This window comes from Pongo abelii, chromosome 23, assembly GCF_028885655.2.
Source record: "Pongo abelii isolate AG06213 chromosome 23, NHGRI_mPonAbe1-v2.0_pri, whole genome shotgun sequence".
NCBI classification, from domain to species: Eukaryota; Metazoa; Chordata; class Mammalia; order Primates; family Hominidae; genus Pongo; species Pongo abelii.
Window position 1 is genome coordinate 26,245,123 of NC_085929.1, and position 17,959 is coordinate 26,263,081.

The 17,959-nt window shown below is 43.6% G+C and overlaps 2 pseudogenes; both read right to left on the reverse strand.

Moving 5' to 3' along the window:
• Nucleotides 1–4,821: 4,821 nt before the first annotated feature.
• On the reverse strand, nucleotides 4,822–11,297 carry LOC129052795 (bone morphogenetic protein 6-like; annotated as a pseudogene).
• A 1,693-nt stretch (nucleotides 11,298–12,990) lies between these two features.
• LOC100441415 (immunoglobulin lambda variable 4-60-like) lies at nucleotides 12,991–13,487 on the reverse strand (annotated as a pseudogene).
• Between the last annotated feature and the right edge of the window lie 4,472 nt (nucleotides 13,488–17,959).

Consider the following 17,959-nt stretch of genomic DNA (forward strand, 5'->3'; position numbering starts at 1 on the left):
CAGGAACGCTCCCTGAATTCCTTGCAGGCAGCCACCTGTGCAGTGAATGAGGAGGGTGAGAAGTAGTGGAGCCCAGGCCATAGTGGAGATGCTCCAGGCTCTGCTTCCTGAGCTACCGCCAGGACTGAGCCCACCAGCTCTTCTTATCTGTCACACATATCCTCAGAGTGGGAGGGCTCCATGCAAATTTCTCCCTTTCTGGAGGTTGCACAACCCCCTCCTTTGACCTCAGACAAGGTTATGGCTGAAAAGTGGAAAGGTCGTAGAAGGGGGAGGAGCAACACCATCTGGAGGGCACAGAAACACCAGCAGGTGGAGGGAAAACAGCAGAGGATCTGGGGAGCTCTGATTAGTTGCTTAGACCACAGCGCCCTCTGGTGAATGCGGGAGTCATGTCCACCCTGGGCAGGTGCATGTGCAAGTGCAGGTGCAGGTGCTCAGGGCCCCTGACCTGTCCTTCCATCCTGCACTGCTCCCAATTCCAGCCACTGTCCAGGGGGCCTCTGCTCAGCATCCTATGCTCACTGTACATTTAAACTTTGAAATATGTTCAGATAGGCCAAGGGGCTGTACTCTGGTTAAGACATTCTCTTTCACTTTGTGTTACTGGAGATCGGGAGTATCAGCGAGAATGGGCTCTGCCTTCTGGAGGGGCCACATGGGGTGAGGTTGGGAACCCTTCACTGCTAGGTCTAGCCCTCCGAGCACGAAGAGGGAGGAACCCTGGGATCAGGGGCCAGATTTCACCATCAGGGACACCAGGAGTTACTTTCAGACCTCTCACTTCTGAGCAGAGCCGTTGCTCGCCCTGCTGGACTGTGATAACTACGGTTTGTGCTTCTCTAGTTAACAGTGTTAAGTGTCTTCTCTAATGCATGGATTTTAGTTTCATAGTTACTTGTTCTTCAGTCTCTCCAGAGAGGTTTTTTTTTTTAATTTTTCATTTATTTTATTTGTATTTATATTTAGTTTGATTTTATGACTTCTATTTTTTCTGAGAATTTATCCTTTTTCATTTATTTCAAGAATGCCTGAAATTGCTCATCAACAGGACCTTATGGTGGCTGATTTCAATATATCTGTCATGTAATTTCAGCCCTAAATCATCTCAGTGTTGATGTCTGGATTGCCTTTTCTCATTCAAATGGTGAATTTTTCTACTTCTTGATATAACAAGTGTTTCTTTGAATTGTATCCTAGATATTTTGAATATTATATTATGAGACTATCTTGAGGATTTTCAATAGACCTGAAACAGTGTCTGCTTTTGGTTTGTTGGTTTCCTCTACTATTTTTTGTGTTGTCATTCTCAGGAGAAATGGGTCCCAGCCTCCTTTGGAAGTGTTTAGTTTCAAGGTTTTCAATCAGTCTAATCATATTGGAAATGCATCTTCCAGCAGGCTTTCTATCCGCTAAGATATCCCTGAGGCCTTACGTCTCTCTCATCTTCTATCTTAATCTTTCTCTATAAAGTTAGTCAAATATGCTTCAGTGTTGCTGACACCTTGGGGAAGGGGAAATGCACTTTTGATCTGAAGTGGCATCTTTCACCAAATCAGTTACTCACATGCCTAGTGACCCCCATTATACACTTCTCTGGAAAGCTACAGGGCTGAAGGATGAGCTGCATGAATTCTCAACATGCTCCTCACAAACCTCATCTTCCCCAAGCCTGCCCCTAGTGCTGCGAACAGTTTCTTGCCTTTACAGGTGAAATAACTTCATGTCTTCTTTGAGGGTGACTGATGCAGGCTCCTCCCTCCATCAGTGAGACAACTGCAGAATCTGAGCCCATGACTGGGAGTGTAAAGGAACAGGGTGTCCCACTGACTCAATCCTGTAAATTGTGTCCACTAGGTGCAATGGAGGGATCAGGGCTGAGGGTGCCTGTAGAGCAGCACTGCCAGGCTAGGGGGCTGACTCTTTTTATTATTATTATTATTATACTTTAAGTTCCAGGGTACATGTGCACAATGTGCAGGTTTGTTACATATGTGTACATGTGCCATGTTGGTGTGCTGCACCCATTAAATCGCCATTTACATTAGATATATCTCCTAATGCTATCCCTCCCCCCCATCCCCACCCCATGACAGGCCCTGGTGTGTGATGTTCCCCACCCTGTGTCCAAGTGTTCTCATTGTTCAATTCCCACCTATGAGTGATAAAGTATGGTGTTTGGTTTTCTGTCCTTGCGATAGTTTGCTCAGAATGATGGATTCCAGCTTCATCCATGTCCCTGCAAAGGACATGGACTCATCTTTTTTATGGCTGCATAGTATTCCGTGGTATATATGTGCCACATTTTCTTAATCCAGTCTATCATTGATGGACATTTGGGTTGGTTCCAAGTCTTTGCTATTGTGAATAGTGCCACAATAAACATAGGTGTGCATGTGTCTTTATAGAAGCATGATTTATAATCCTTTGGGTATATATCCAATAATGGGATGGCTGGGTCAAATGGTATTTCTAGTTCTAGATCCCTGAGGAATAGCCACACTGTCTTCCACAATGCTTGAACTAGTTTACAGTCCCACTAAGAGTGTAAAAGTGTTCCTATTTCTCCACATCCTCTCCAGCACCTGTTGTTTCCTGACTTTTTAATGATCGCCATTCTAACTGGTATGACATGGTACCTCATTGTCGTTTTGATTTGCATTTCTCTGATGGCCAGTGATGATGAGCATTTTTGCATGTGTCTGTTGGCTGCATAAATGCCTTCTTTTGAGAAGTGTCTGTTGATATCCTTCGCCCACTTGTTGATGGGGTTGTTTTTCTCTTGTAAATTTGTTTGAGTTCTTTGTAGATTCCGGATATTAGCCCTTTGTCAGATGAGTAGATTGCAAACATTTTTTCCCATTCTGTAGGTTGCCTGTTCACTCTGATGGTAGTTTCTTTTGCTGTGCAGAAGCTCTTTAGTTTAATTAGATCCCATTTGTCAATTTTGGCTTTTGTTGCCATTGCTTTTGGTGTTTTAGACATGAAGTCCTTGCCCATGCCTATGTCCTGAATGGTATTGCCTAGGTTTTCTTCTAGGGTTTTTATGGTTTTAGGTCTAACATTTAAGTCTTTAATCCATCTTGAATTAATTTTTGTATAAGGTGTAAGGAAGGCATCCAGTTTCAGCTTTGTACATATGGCTAGCCAGTTTTCCCAGCACCATTTGTTAAATATGGAAGCCTTTCCCCATTTCTTGTTTTTGTCAGGTTTGTCAAAGATCAGATAGTTGTAGATGTGTGGTGGTATTTCTGAGGGCTCTGTTCTGTTCCATTGGTCTATATCTCTGCTTTGGTGCCACTACCATGCTGTTTTGGTTACTATAGCCTTGTAGTACAATTTGAAGTCAGGTAGCATGATGCCTCCAGCTTTGTTCTTTTGGCTTAGGATTGACTTGGCGATGCAGGCTCTTTTTTGGTTCCATATGAACTTTAAAGCAGTTTTTTCCAATTCTGTGAAGAAAGTCATTGGTAGCTTGATGGGGATGGCATTCAATCTATAAATTACCTTGGGCACTATGGCCCTTTTCACGATATTGGTTCTTCCTATCCATGAGCATGGAATGTTCTTCCATTTGTTTGTGTCCTCTTTTATTTTGTTGAGCAGTGGTTTGTAGTTCTACTTGAAGAGGTCCTTCATATCCCTTGTAAGTTGGATTCCTAGGTATTTTATTCTCTTTCAAGCAATTGTGAATGGGAGTTCATTCATGATTTGGCTCTCTGTTTGTCTGTTATTGGTGTATAAGAATGCTTGTGATTTTTGCACATTGATTTTGTATGCTGAGACTTTGCTGAAGTTGTTTATCAGCTTAAGGAGATTTTGGGCTGAGATGATGGGGTTTTCTAAATATACAATCATGTCATCTGCAAACAGGGACAATTTGACTTCTTCTTTTCCTAATTGAATACCCTTTATTTCTTTCTCCTGCCTGATTGCCCTGGCCAGAACTTCCAACACTATGTTGAACAGGAGTGGTGAGAGAGGGCATCCCTGTCTTGTGCCAGTTTTCAAAGGGAATGCTTCCAGTTTTTGCCTATTCAGTATGATACTTTAGCTGTGGGTTTGTCATAAATAGCCCTTATTATTTTGAGATACATCCCATCAATACCTAATTTATTGGGAGTTTTTAGCATGAAGAGTTGTTGAATTTTGTCAAAGGCCTTTTCTGCATCTATTGAGATAATCATGTGGTTTTTGTCTTTGGTTCTGTTTATATGCTGGATTACGTTTATTGATTTGCATATGTTGAACCAGCCTTGCAACCCAGGGATGAAGCCCACTTGATCATGGTGGATAAGCTTTTTGATGTGCTGCTGGATTCGGTTTCCCCGTATTTTATTGAGGATTTTTGCATAGATGTTCATCAGGGATATTGGTCTAAAATTCTCTTTTTATGTTGTGTCTCTGCTAGGCTTTGGTATCAGGATGATGCTGGCCTCATAAAATGAGTTAGGGAGGATTCCCTCTTTTTCTATTGATTGGAATAGTTTCAGAAGGAATGGTACCACCTCCTCCTTCTACCTCGGGTAGAATTCGGCTGTGAATCCGTCTGGTCCTGGACTTTTTTTGGTTGGTAAGCTATTAATTATTGCCTCAATTTCAGAGCCTGTTATTGGTCTATTCAGGGATTCAACTTCTTCCTGGTTTAGTCTTGGGAGGGTGTATGTGTCGAGGAATTTATCCATTTCTTCTAGATTTTCTAGTTTATTTGCATAGAGGTGTTTATAATATTCTCTGACAGTAGTTTGTATTTCTGTGGGATCGGTGGTGATCTCCCCTTTATCACTTTTTATTGCATCTATTTGATTCTTCTCTCTTTTCTTCTTCATTAGTCTTGCTAGCGGTCTATCAATTTTGTTGATCGTTTCAAAAAACCAGCTCCTGGATTCATTGATTTTTTTAAGGGTTTTTTGTGTCTCTATCTCCTTCAGTTCTGCTCTGATCTTAGTCATTTATTGCCTTCTGCTAGCTTTTGAATGTGTTTGCTTTTGCTTCTCTAGTTGTTTTAACTGTGATGTAAGGGTGTTAATTTTATATCTTTCCTGCTTTCTCTTGTGGGCATTTAGTGCTATAAATTTCCCTCTACACACTGCTTTAAATGTGTCCCAGAGATTTTGGTATGTTGTGTCTTTGTTCTCGTTGGTTTCAAAGAACACCTTTATTTCTACCTTCATTTCTTTATGTACCCAGTAGTCATTCAGGAGTAGGTTGTTCAGTTTCCATGTAGTTGAGCAGTTTTGAGTGAGTTTCTTAATCCTGAGTTCTAGTTTGATTGCACTGTGGTCTGAGATACAGTTTGTTATAATTTCTGTTCTTTTACATTTGCTGAGGAGTGCTTTACTTCCAACTATGTGGTCAATTTTGGAATAAGTGTGATGTGGTGCTGAGAATGTATATTCTGTTGATTTGGGTTGGAGAGTTCTGTAGATGGCTATTAGGTCTGCTTGGTGCAGAGCTGAGTTCAATTCCTGGATATCCTTGTTAACTTTCTGTCTCGTTGATCTGTCTAATGTTGACAGTGGGGTGTTAAAGTCTCCCATTATTATTGTGTGGGAGTCTAAGTCTCTTTGTAGGTCTCCAAGGACTTGCTTTATGAGTCTGGGTGCTCCTGTATTGGGTGCATATATATTTAGGATAGTTAGCTCTTCTTGTTGAATTGATCCCTTTACCATTATGTAATGGCCTTCTTTGTCTCTTTTGATCTTTGTTGGTTTAAAGTCTGTTTTATCAGAGACTAGGATTGCAACCCCTGCCTTTTTTTGTTTTCCATTTGCTTGGTAGATCTTCTTCTATCCTTTTATTTTGAGCCTATGTGTGTCTCTGCACATGAGATGGGTTTCCTGAATACAGCACACTGATGGGTCTTGACTCTTTATCCAATTTGTCAGTCTGTGTCTTTTAATTGGAGCATTTAGCCCATTTGCATTTAAGGTTAATATTGTTATGTGTGAATTTGGTCCTGTCATGATGTTAGCTGGTTATTTTGCTTGTTAGTTGATGCAGTTTCTTCCTAGCCTCGATGGTCTTTACAATTTGGCATGTTTTTGCAGTGGCTGGTACCGGTTGTTCCTTTCCATGTTTAGTGCTTCCTTCAGGAGCTCTTCTAGGGCAGGCCTGGTGGTGACAAAATCTCTCAGCATTTGTTTGTCTGTAAAGGATTTTATTTCTCCTTCACTTATGAAGCTTAGTTTGGCTGGATATGAAGTTCTGGGTTGAAAATTCTTTTCTTTAAGAATATTGAATTTTGCCCTCACTCTCTTCTGGCTTGTAGAGTTTCTGCCGAGAGATCAACTGTTAGTCTGAGGGCTTCCCTTTGTGGGTAACCCGACCTTCCTCTCTGGCTGTCCTTAACATTTTTTCCTTCATTTCAACTTTGGTGAATTTGAAAATTATGTGTCTTGGAGTTGCTATTCTCGAGGCGTATCTTTGTGGCATTCTCTGTATTTCCTGAATTTGAATGTTGGCCTGCCTTGCTAGGTTGAGGAAGTTCTCCTGGATAATATCCTGCAGAGTGTTTTCCAACTTGGTTCCATTCTCCCCATCACTTTCAGGTACACCAATCAGACGTAAATTTGGTCTTTTCACATAGTCCCATATTTCTTGGAGGCTTTGTTCATTTCTTTTTATTCTTTTTTCTCTCAACTTCTCTTCTCGCTTCATTTCATTCATTTGATCTTCAATCACTGACACCCTTTCTCCAGCCGATCGAATCGGCTACTGAGGCTTGTGCATTTGTCACATAGTTCTCGTGCCATGGTTTTCAGCTCCATCAGGTCCTTTAAGGACTTCTCTACATTGGTTATTCTAGTTAGCCATTCATCTAATCTTTTTTCAAGGTTTTTTAACTTCTTTGCGATGGGTTTGAACTTCCTCCTTTAGCTCGGAGAAGTTTGATCATCTGAAGCCTTCTTCTCTCAACTCCTCAAAGTCATTCTCTGTCCAGCTTAGTTCCATTGCTGGTGAGGAGCTGCATTCCTTTGGAGGAGGAGAGGTGCTCTGATTTTTAGAATTTTCAGTTTTTCTGCCCTGTTTTTCCCCCATTTTTGCAGTTTTATCTACCTTTGGTCTTTGATGATGGTGACATACAGATGGGGTTTTAGTGTGGATGTCCTTTCTGTTTGTTAGCTTTCCTTCTAACAGTCAGGACCTTCAGCTGCAGGTCTGTTGGAGTTTGCTGGAGGTCCACTCCAGACCCTGCTTGCCTGGGTATCAGCGGCAGAGGCTGCAGAACAGCGAATATTGCTGAACAGCAATGAAACTCTGGAAGTTTCATCTCAGAGGAGTACCAGGCCATGTGAGGTGTCAGTGTGCCCCTACTGGGGAATGCCACCCAGTTAGGCTACTTGGGGGTCAGGGACCCACTTGAGGAGGCAGTCTGTCCATTCTCAGATCTCAAGCTGCATGCTGGGAGAACCACTACTCTCTTCAAAGCTCTCAGACAGGGACATTTAAGTCTGCAGAGGTTTCTGCTGCCTTTTGTTTGGCTATGCCTTGCCCCCAGAGGTGGAGTCTACAGAGGCAGGCAGGCCTTCTTGAGCTGTGGTGGGCTCCACCCAGTTGGAGCTTCCTGGCCACTTTACCTACTCAAGCCTCAGCAATGGTGGACGCCCCTCCCCCAGCCTCACTGCCACCTTGCAGTTTGATCTCAGACTGCTGTGCTAGCAATGAGTGAGGCTCCATAGGCGTGGGACCCTCTGAGCCAGGTGCAGGATATAATCTCCTGGTGTGCCGTTTGCTAAGACCATTGGAAAAGTGCAGTATTAGGGTGGGAGTGACCCGATTTTCCAGGTGCCATCTGTCACCACTTCCTTTGGCTAGGAAAGGGAATTCCCTGACCCCTTGCACTTCCCAGGTGAGGCAATGCCTCGCCCTGCTTCAGCTCACGCTTGGTGCACTGCACCCACTGTCCTGCACCCACTGTCCAACAAACCCCAGTGAGATGAACCCGGTACCTCAGTTGGAAATGCAGAAATCACTCATCTTCTGCGTCACTTACACTGGGAGCTGTAGACTGGAGCTGTTCCTATTCGGCCATCTTGGAACCACCTCCTGATACTTTCTAAATAAACACTTAAAGAAAATGTCTGGTATTTCCTTCAATGTTACAGCAAAATAGATATAAAATAAATTATATTTCATATTTACAAAAAAACCATTACTGCAGTTATAGATTATAAAACTATCATTTAATCAGTTTAGTATGAAATTGCTTCCCCAGTACATGACTGTGAAAAACATATTTTAAAAATATTCTAAAATTTAATCTGAGCCTTCCTTTCTACAAGAGAAAATCATAATTTCCATTCATAAATGGCACATTCATCCCCCTAAAGCCATTCTTAAAGGTGGGGCACCCTTCCCCATTTTATTTCCTTTGTTGGTTCTAACCCAATCATGCAGTATGCTCTATAGTAAAAAGGCAAAGCACTGCTTTCCTGAAATAGATATTAGAGTCAGCAGTCCTCAAGTTAATGTGCTGGTCAAAAAGTCATTCCAATAAAGAAGAGGTGCAGCATTGCTTTCACATGTTACACAGTTACCATGGGGCCTGTCACAAATGCTTTCCACTCCTTTAAGCCTCACTTCAAAGTTTAATCAGTCTACTTTGGGTACTAGCAAAGGATACAGCAAATGGAGGACTGAGATGTGAAAATGATATGGTTTGTTTTGACTGAAATAAGTATATTTTCACACCAACAGAACTCCAGCACAAATGCATAACAGCAATGACTGAGACAGAGGCATCCCCATGGAGCCCCGGCTATGGCCTGGACTGTGGATCCAGTAAAAAATTTGCCTTCCTGGGAATGAAATCTGTGAATAGAGGAGTTATTCCTACTTCCCCAACTTTCACTATCTGTAAAATGTACCTTTGATAGACACTACTAAACCAGCTGATACTTTATCCAAGAATACATTTAACTCCATTGAGATTATTTTCCCTATTTACTCACTAATACCCCAAATAGCTTGAACTATAGCTAAAATTAAATTTGGTGGGCTTGAGGGATACCTTTTAAGTTTAAGTTTCTGTAGTTACCAGACATTATACTACAGACAACCAAACTCAGCTTACTACAGACCAACAACTACTCATGTTACTTACCAAGTGAGCAAATTATTAGCAAGGTCCGTTAAAATCTTTCTTGGGCAGTAAGGCACCAGCATGAGATGGTTTCAAAGTCTCATCCCTCCACCTCCACTGTGCTTCTGTATGTTTTTTAAGGCAGATATGACCAAGGAATCCAAGGCAGAATGTGTGTCCCCAGCATCTGGTTTCAAGTTAGCAACATCCACAAGTTCTTACAACCATATTTCTGTATTTTTTCAAGGTGATTTTGGAATTGTCACTGAAGTAAAGAACCAAGATGGCATTTAGTTTAGTTGGCACACAGCACGGCTTTGGGACATATTCAGGATCTATAAGGTGAATCAAGGTCTGAATGATCACGTGGTTGATTACATTCACATGTCCATTGATTGGGAAGGAGCATTCTACATCATAGTAATTAGCAGCATAGCCCTTGGGTGCGATGAACCAGTCCTGCCATCCAGGTCTTGGAAGCTCATATATAGCTCATGCTTCCCGCAGGCTGTTTTTAATTCACTGCTGATGTAATCTGAAGTACTGGAGACTTGAGCCACGTACTGGGACTTGGTAAAGTGAGTACAACTCTGCTGTCACCACCAGCCAGAGGCTGACCTAGTGATGCATACATGGACCTCACTGACTTTGAAGAAAGCCACCATGAAGGGCTGCATAGCCTAAGTGCTGTCTCTGCCCACCAGGTCTGCAGCTAGAGGGTGGATGTGGACTCCATCCTCTGTCACTATGCTCAGCTGAAGCCCCATGTTATGCTGTGGGGTTACAACCCACAGACTACTAGTGGCTGTGATGTCAAATTCCAGCCAGCCTCCTTCTGAGGCCCACACTATGCAAATGTCCAACAAAAAATAGGTCAGAGTTGAGTTCCGGAAGCTGGAAGGTCCAAAATCAAAGTACAAGCAGATACTTCGGTGTTTGGTGAGGACCTACTTACTGGTTCATAGACTGCCATCTTCTCACTGCAAGCTCACGTGGTGGAAGGACTGAAACTTATTATGTGTGTATTGGAACATTTGATTGGTGTCACATGGGTCTCTCAGGTTGTGCAGACTGTTTTCATTGTCATTTTTTTCTATTCTTGGAACAGAATAATTATCAATTTATCTGTCTTTAGTTCAATGATCCTTTCTTCTATACCTCTTTATTAGTATTCTCTATTGTTATTATTATTATTACTATTCTTATTAGAGACAGACTCTTGCTCTGTCCCCCAGGATGGAGTGCATTGACATGATCTTTGCTCCTGCAACTTCTGCCTCCCAAGCTCAAGAAATCCTCCCACCTCAGCCTCCTGAGTAGCTGGTACTACTGGCATGCACCACCATGCCCAGCTAGCTTTTTTGTATTTCCTGTAGAGACATGGTTTGGCCATGTTACCCAGGCTAGCCTCAAACTCCTGGGCTCAAGAGATCTGTCTGCCTTGGCCTCACAAAGTTCTGTGATTGCAGGTGTGAGGCACTGCACCCTGCCAATGTTCTCTATGTAATGAGGCATTCTTCCCGTACTTTCCTTAACAATTGTTAACGTTGTTTTATTTATTTCTTTGACCATATTTACAATATCTAATTTGAAGTTTTTATGTAGTAACCACCAAATGCATCTCTGGACATCATTTTGTCAACTTATTTTTAATGTTGTTTGTTTGTTTTTGTTACATTTTGCTTTGCTTTCCTTTTCATCCCTGTGTATGGACAGTACTTTGCTGTGTCCCTGCCTCAAAATTTCACTTTGCCAAATGGAGCTTTTCAGTCACACAATGTGACAATTCTGGAAATCTGATTCTTTCCTTAAAATATTTGTCATAATTGCTTCTGGTTTTGTTGTAGTTATTGTTGATGATGATTTATTGTTTCACGGTACTGGAATAATTCTCTAAGTCTGTATTCTTTGCTTGTGCAGCCACTGCAGTCTCTGCTCAATTATATCAGTCATTAGCTTATTATTGGACAGATATGTTCTTAAACACCTTGAACAACACATCCCTCAGCATTTGCCGAATGCTCTGTGCAGGGGTTGGGTCATGACTGCAAAACCCCACCACTTTACAACTCTATTTTGGCCTTCCTTGTACAAAATGTTGATTTCAGCCAGTGTTGAAAAGAACGAACCTTCCCAATTTTTACCTGGCCGTGCACATAACTCTGAGCATGAGAGTGATCTTCTGTCTTTCCAGGAATATGGCAGAGCTCATCAAAATCTTCTATGGATTCTGACACCCAGTTTTTTTCTTTCAAGGTTTTTGGTCAGCCTTTTATTTATTGACCCCATCTTGTATCACTGACTCAGGACCTTGCAATGTTAACAGATCTCACTGATTGTTTTGATAAACGTATTGAGGATGAAGCTGTTTAAACCAAGCAAGCTCTGAGACAATTCACATTTAGAAAAGTACAGAGCGTGAAGTTTTTCTGAGCTTTGGAAAGCTCAAATAATGACAGTCGCACGGGAATGGGGCTTTTGAGAAAATTCCAGATCTGGTATTTGGCTGCTTCAGTGAATGCTATATTCTAGTTTCCCTAGATCCAGGGGATTTGAGGCTGTTGGTTTTTAAGGCTACTATGGAACTTGGGAGAGAGCAATAGAAATAAAATCACCACAAAGCTTCAGATTCTTACAGAGACTCTACATTATTTTAATTGATTGATTGATTGATTCAGACAGGGTATTGCTTTATGACTCAGGCTGAAGTACAGTGGCACAATCATAGCCCACTGCAGCCTCCACCTCCAGACTCAAGTGATCCTCCACCTTCAGCCTCCCCAGTAGCTGCAACTACACCCACACACCACCACATATGACTACTTTTAAAAAATGTATTGTAGAGAAGAGGCCTCACTCTGTTGCCCAGTCTGATCACAAAATCCCAGGAGTGATAAAGCAATCGCTCTGCCTCAGCTCCCAATGTGTTGGGATTATAGGCATGAGCTACCATGTCTGGCTGTTATTATTATTTTTTATGATTCCCAGAATTTTGTAAGCTTTTGGTAATGTACAGAGTTCTGAAAAATAGATTTATGTCATTTTTACCGCTGTTCTCATTGCTTGTATGGTGAATCAGGTTTTCTGATGGCCTCACCCCACCATTCCAGAAGTTTTTCTGAAGCTACATTTTTTTTTTTTTTGAGAAAAAAGTTAAAAAATAAAATTCTGACATTTAGGATCAGGGCTGTCAGGATGACATTAATGATTATCTATATCCTTCTTCTTTGTTAGATTATTGCAAATCAGTTGTCATCTTCAATGTGGTGGAGGCAGTTTCTCCTCATTTTCTCCTAATCCCAAAACCCACACACTGAACACCTGAGAAAACCTTCATAAATCACCAAAAATTTTAAATCTTTTTATTTCACTATCTATAAATTTTCGTGACTTCCATCGCTGTGTATCTACAGTGTGATTTCTAGCATGTTGCTAGAATTCAAAATTTTCTTAAGAAGTTATATCCTATGGGTGATTGTAAAAATGAAACTTGATGTGGCAGGGGGGTGCCATGCAGCAGAGTTCCAGTGTTTAAATCCACAGGGAAAAATGTCCTTGTGGTTCCCACGTGGTGACAATGTATCGACATGCAGGGGGTGACAGGATCTGCCTTAATATTGGCCACATTAATACAGACTTGTGTACTCCTTAGGAGCTTGGCCTAGCAAACTTGTTCCTAAGGAACCCAAAGCAAAAAATCTATCTAGCTATCCAGCTATCTGCCTGCCTGTCTATCATCTATCTAGCTGGCTAGCTATCTGCCTATCTGCCTATCTATCTATCTATCTTTCTTGAGTAGTAAGGAAACCCCAGGCACTGTTTCTCAGGGCCATGTGGCAGCCTTCATAGTGGAGCAGAGAAAACAGTTTTTGTCCTGCTTCCTCATTCACTGGGGTCACTTTGCCTTACCCACATGTCACACCAATGCTATGATCTGCACCACAGAAAAAATCAGCTTCATCCTCAAACTGGATGTTGGAGATGGTGAGCTACTGATCAGCCCCATAGCTGGATCCTGAGAACTGTAACTGGGGATCCCCTTTATGTGGCTTCCATCACTGGTAACATACATCAAGTACAAAGGGACCTTCCCTGGCTGCTGCTGATGCCATTCAATAATGTGGGTGCTGTATTTGCTGCTCAGAGTGGAGGTAAGCTTGACCGAGGCTCCCCCAGGGAGGCAGATGCAGTGGGTGACTGAGTCAGCACAGGCTGGGAGAGGGACCCTGAAAACACAGACGCCCATTATGGCCTGAAGTAAGAATAAGAGGGAAGGACATTTCTGGTATGAGTTTGTGAGGCAGTGTGAGTGAGCTGCAGGATCAGGGTGCTGAGGGCCATCCTGACCTCTGCAGCAGTGGAGGAGGAGCGTGAGTAGGAGGATGAGTGGGGTCCAGGCCATGGTGCAAACACTCCAGAGCTCTGCTGAGGCTGACATGATGCAGGTCCCTCTTATCCATCCAGTAGTCCCAGAGGAGAGGGAGGGGCCCTTCATGCAAACTTGTCTCTCTTCTGTCCAACTGTAGCCCTCCCTGGGGCTGTGTGCAGCGGCAATGGCTGTGTCATTTCCGGGAGGGGTGGGCCTAACTTGGGCCTGGCCTGAGGCTCACCAGGAGCCCACAGAGGATCCAGCTACTTGGCCCAGTGAGCCCTGAGCACAGACCACACAGGGTTCTGGTTTCCCAGCTGACAGCCCCACAGAGGGCTCAGCAGCAGGGCCACAGCATCCCCTGCTGCTCAAGTCCAGGTCCACTGTGTCTCTGACCAGATGCCAGGGTTCTGACAGAGGCTCCTGTCCCCACCAGGGTTTTGAACATCGCTCACTCCCTGCCCAAGGGAAGGGTAAGGCCCCTCCTCAGGGCAGCCTCCCACCTCACCTCAGCCTTTAGTTTTCTGTGTGTGTCTCCTCAGTGGGAACTGGACACACAATTCTTCCCATCTTCTATGGAATCCTCATGGGAAGATTTTCTCTGTATACATCCTGTGCATGAAATAAAACATGTTAGCTGAGAAAAGGGACACTTCAGCCATGAACTCATTTCTCAGGCAGCTCACAAAGCCAGGTTCTTTCTCCCTGCTTGATTCCTCATATCTGCACAAAGGAGACCGAGTGGTCAATGTTTAATAGGATAATTTATTTGGATTGGATGGTTCACTGCATTCTCTGGTAGCTGAGGAGAAACCCAGGAAGTAGCAGAAGGTGCTAGTGGGGTTGGGAAAAAGAAGCAGTGGACTCAGGGCATCTCCTGAAGGGAAGGTGAGGAGGGTCCACAATTTAGAAGAGGCTGAAGAAGCTGGTGGGGAGACTGGACAGCAGCCAGAGGGCAGGGCAGGTAAGGGGGAGGCTTGGTGTCTTTTCGCTTTCATTTGTTTGTTTCTTGAAGAAAGAGGAGCCTCCTCAGTCTTCTCAGCTGTCCTCTCTTGTTGTCTGCCTGCCTCAACTGGAAGTCTTTCTTCATGAAAATTCTGTAGTTCTCTCTGCAAAAGATGTTTCGTTTCCTGTCTACAAATGGCTTTCCTTCTTATTTTCCACCACTCTTAATTTTGTGATACAGAAACACATATGTGGATTTGTAGGGAAAGGGATCTTCAGAAGTGTAGAATCTCAGTCCTCATCCTAGACCCCTGAGTCCACATTTCCCAGGAGCCCAGATGATCTGTGTGCACATTATGTTTGAGCAGCTCTGGTCTGACCCACGCAGGAAGGCAGTGGAGAGTTTGGCGATGGGTTGTTTCTGATGCCTCCGTCTATTCTGCTTTCTGCCGACATGTCTCACTCCCTGTGTCCCACGTTGTGCCTGATGTGCCAGCCTGCTGTTCTTGAGGCTTCTCATGGACCACGGCAGCATCCCCCCTCAGCTTACTCATCCACACACATGACCAGGAGTGCGTGATTAATAAAGTGATCTTCTCACTTCACATATTAATGTTAGTGAACAAGTGAAATGATATAATAGCTACAATTTTGCATTACTACTTATAACTTTAATAATATTGACCATTGATGACATATTTATATATCTTTAATATAGGTGCATATCTCATATTAACCTTAAATGACAATGAGTCATAAAGGTTAGAAAAATAAGCACAAATATAATGGAGATAGGTCCATAGGCTGTAGACCTAACAGAAATGAGAGGTATTCAGTGATATCTTCAACAAAGGCTCATGGAAGCGAAAATAAGTCAGATGTGTGGAATTAAACAGAGAAAAGTGAGCATGTGCTGGTTCTGGGAACCATCTCCTTCTTGGGGAGGGTTTTCTTCTATATCTATGAAGACAGAACCCATGTAGTTCAAGGTTCCAGAGCTTAAGGAATGACAAGCAAACATGGGCCAGGAGGAGGGGACATCTATGAGGCCAATCAGAGGGCACCTGGGTCTCTGGGCCACATAGCCTGGATTTTTTCTTTTTGTCATCCTTACTTTACACTCACCATGTGTGAGCAGCTTTTTCTATTTCTGGAAACAAATTGAGTCTGTCTGAACTGTGAGACAAGTAAGAGAAGGAGTTATTTTCTTTAATAGCACAAGTGACAAAACAAAATTCAACCTGAGTTGGTGTTGGTCACCGGCAGGGATAGGACAGGGATATGTAAGAAGAGAGGGATGGGGATAGATTTTCATTTCACTTCCCCAAGGGCAGGAGTTGTTGATGACAAGGAGGTTGTAGCCACCTGTGTGATGGGATCATCAGCCTCTATCTTGCACTGGAGTCCAAAGGTGGTTAATGAAGTATAGTGGCCTCACCCCTTTCCCAATCCTCACCTACCCCCTATGCTTACTCTTCCTTCCCTGATTTCACAACTGAAGATGCAGGTACCCACAAGTGAAGCAGGCCAGCTCTGTACCTGGGATTCCTCCCAGGATCGTGTCTTCTGTAAGGGATTGTCCACTTGCTGGGATGGTCTAGGAAATTTTGACCAAGAGAAAGACTCCAAAAGACTGTCATCTTTTCTTTTAAAAGAAAAGTCAGCTCCTCAGGCTCTGGTTTTATTACATGTGGTTCAGCAGGGAAAGAGTCAATGTTATCATATGTTTTATTTTTGTGTTGTTGTTAGTTTGCCTGAGGACTCAGAAACATTGAATGGGACATTGAGAGAACCACTGTGAATCAGTAGCTACTTCCAAAATAGTTTGTGTATGTGAAAATTATTTGACAATTGGAAAAAGAGCCATAGTTCCATTCTTAGCAGGCTGAGTTTCGTCTCACTTTCTCATCTGCCTGTGTAACTGAAGTATCAATATCCCAGGTCTGACAGTAATAGATAGAATAGATAGTCTTGTCCTCTGGCTGGACCCCAGAGATGAGCAAATTGCCTGCACTGGCCAAGGCATCTTTGGATTTAGAGAAGCAGCTGGAGACTCCAGAGCCCTAGTTTTACTTGACTTTGAGAGGTAAATCAGGAGATACTGGGAAGGGCTCACTGGCTTTTGCTGACAGCGGGATATGAGATAAATATCAACACTGCAGCCACTGCTCAGGGTGCAGATGAGTCTGGAAGATGCTCCCAGAGATGCAGGAAGTTGAGGGGAGGACACAGCTGAGTCAGCACGAGCTGGGAGAGGGAACTTGTAAACACGGACACAAATGAGAGACAGGGTTAAGATGAGGGTGAAATTTATCGTGGGTTCCTGAGCCTGAGGGGACTGATGCAGGCTGAAAACTGAGTCCTGATCTCTGAGGCCTGTCCTTACCTGTGCAGTGAGAGAGGAGCATGAGGAGAAGAGAAGTTCTGGCCATGGTGGTCACAGCCCCTGACCCCCACAGTGAGGCTGAGCTGCCCCAGGCCTCCTTTTCTTCCCAACCCCCAGCAGAGGAGGGGCTGCTCATGCAAATGTGTTTCTATTCAGGGACTGCCCCGTCCCTTCCTGAGCCCTGGGGTTGGAGCTCAGCTCACACTGCAGACTGAGGAAGAAGATTTGCTTTCCCTGCTTGGTAGGGCCCTAGGAGAAATCAGCTGCTGAGACCATATGCAGGTCCCTGTTCAGCAGACTCTGCCAGATCAGAGAATACAGCTGCTGAGTCCCCATCAGTGAGCACAAGGCCCAGCCCCTAGACCTAGGCTCCTTGGAATGAATGGTTCTTAAAGAGCAGCTGTGCAGACACCACAGGCAAGTCCCACAGTGCAGCCTCCTGATAGCAGGACACTCACCTCCCCATGGCTCAGAGACCAGGGAGCCCAGCTGATCTCTGCAGCTCGCCAGGACACTATTCCTCTGTATACACATCTGTGTCCTGAATCCTACATCCTGTGATGATGATGTGGTCTACTAGATGCCTAGCCAGTATCTCACTCCCATAAGTAGTCTTGATCTAAGAGAGGAGAAAATATGTTCATTTATAACTGTTTAAAAATTTTATAACTTTTTAAGGTGCCAGTGCCCCAAGAGTACATTCTAGAAAAAGCTAAATGACCTGCATATGGCACTATGGCACCACCACAGATGCTGAAACAGTTGTGCTGACTTGAGTGACATGAAGGGGTTGTTCAAGGCAATGACATAGAAGGGGACTGTTTCAGGAATCACCTCAGTGATAGGTTTAACATCCAGCAATTCAGAAAACATTTCCTTTTTTTTTTTTTTTGAGACGGAGTCTCGCTCAGTTGCCCAGGCTAGAGTGCAATGGTGCGATCTCGGCTCACTGCAAGCTCCGCCTCCCGGGTTCATGCCATTCTCCTGCCTCAGCCTCCTGAGTAGCTGGGACTACAGGCGCCCACCACCATGTCCAGCTAATTTTTTTTTTATTATTTTTAGCAGAGACTGGGTTTTACCATGTTAGCCAGGATGGTCTCGATCTCCTGACCTCGTGATCTGCCCATCTCAGCCTCCCAAAGTGCTGGGATTACAGGCGTGAGCCACCATGCCC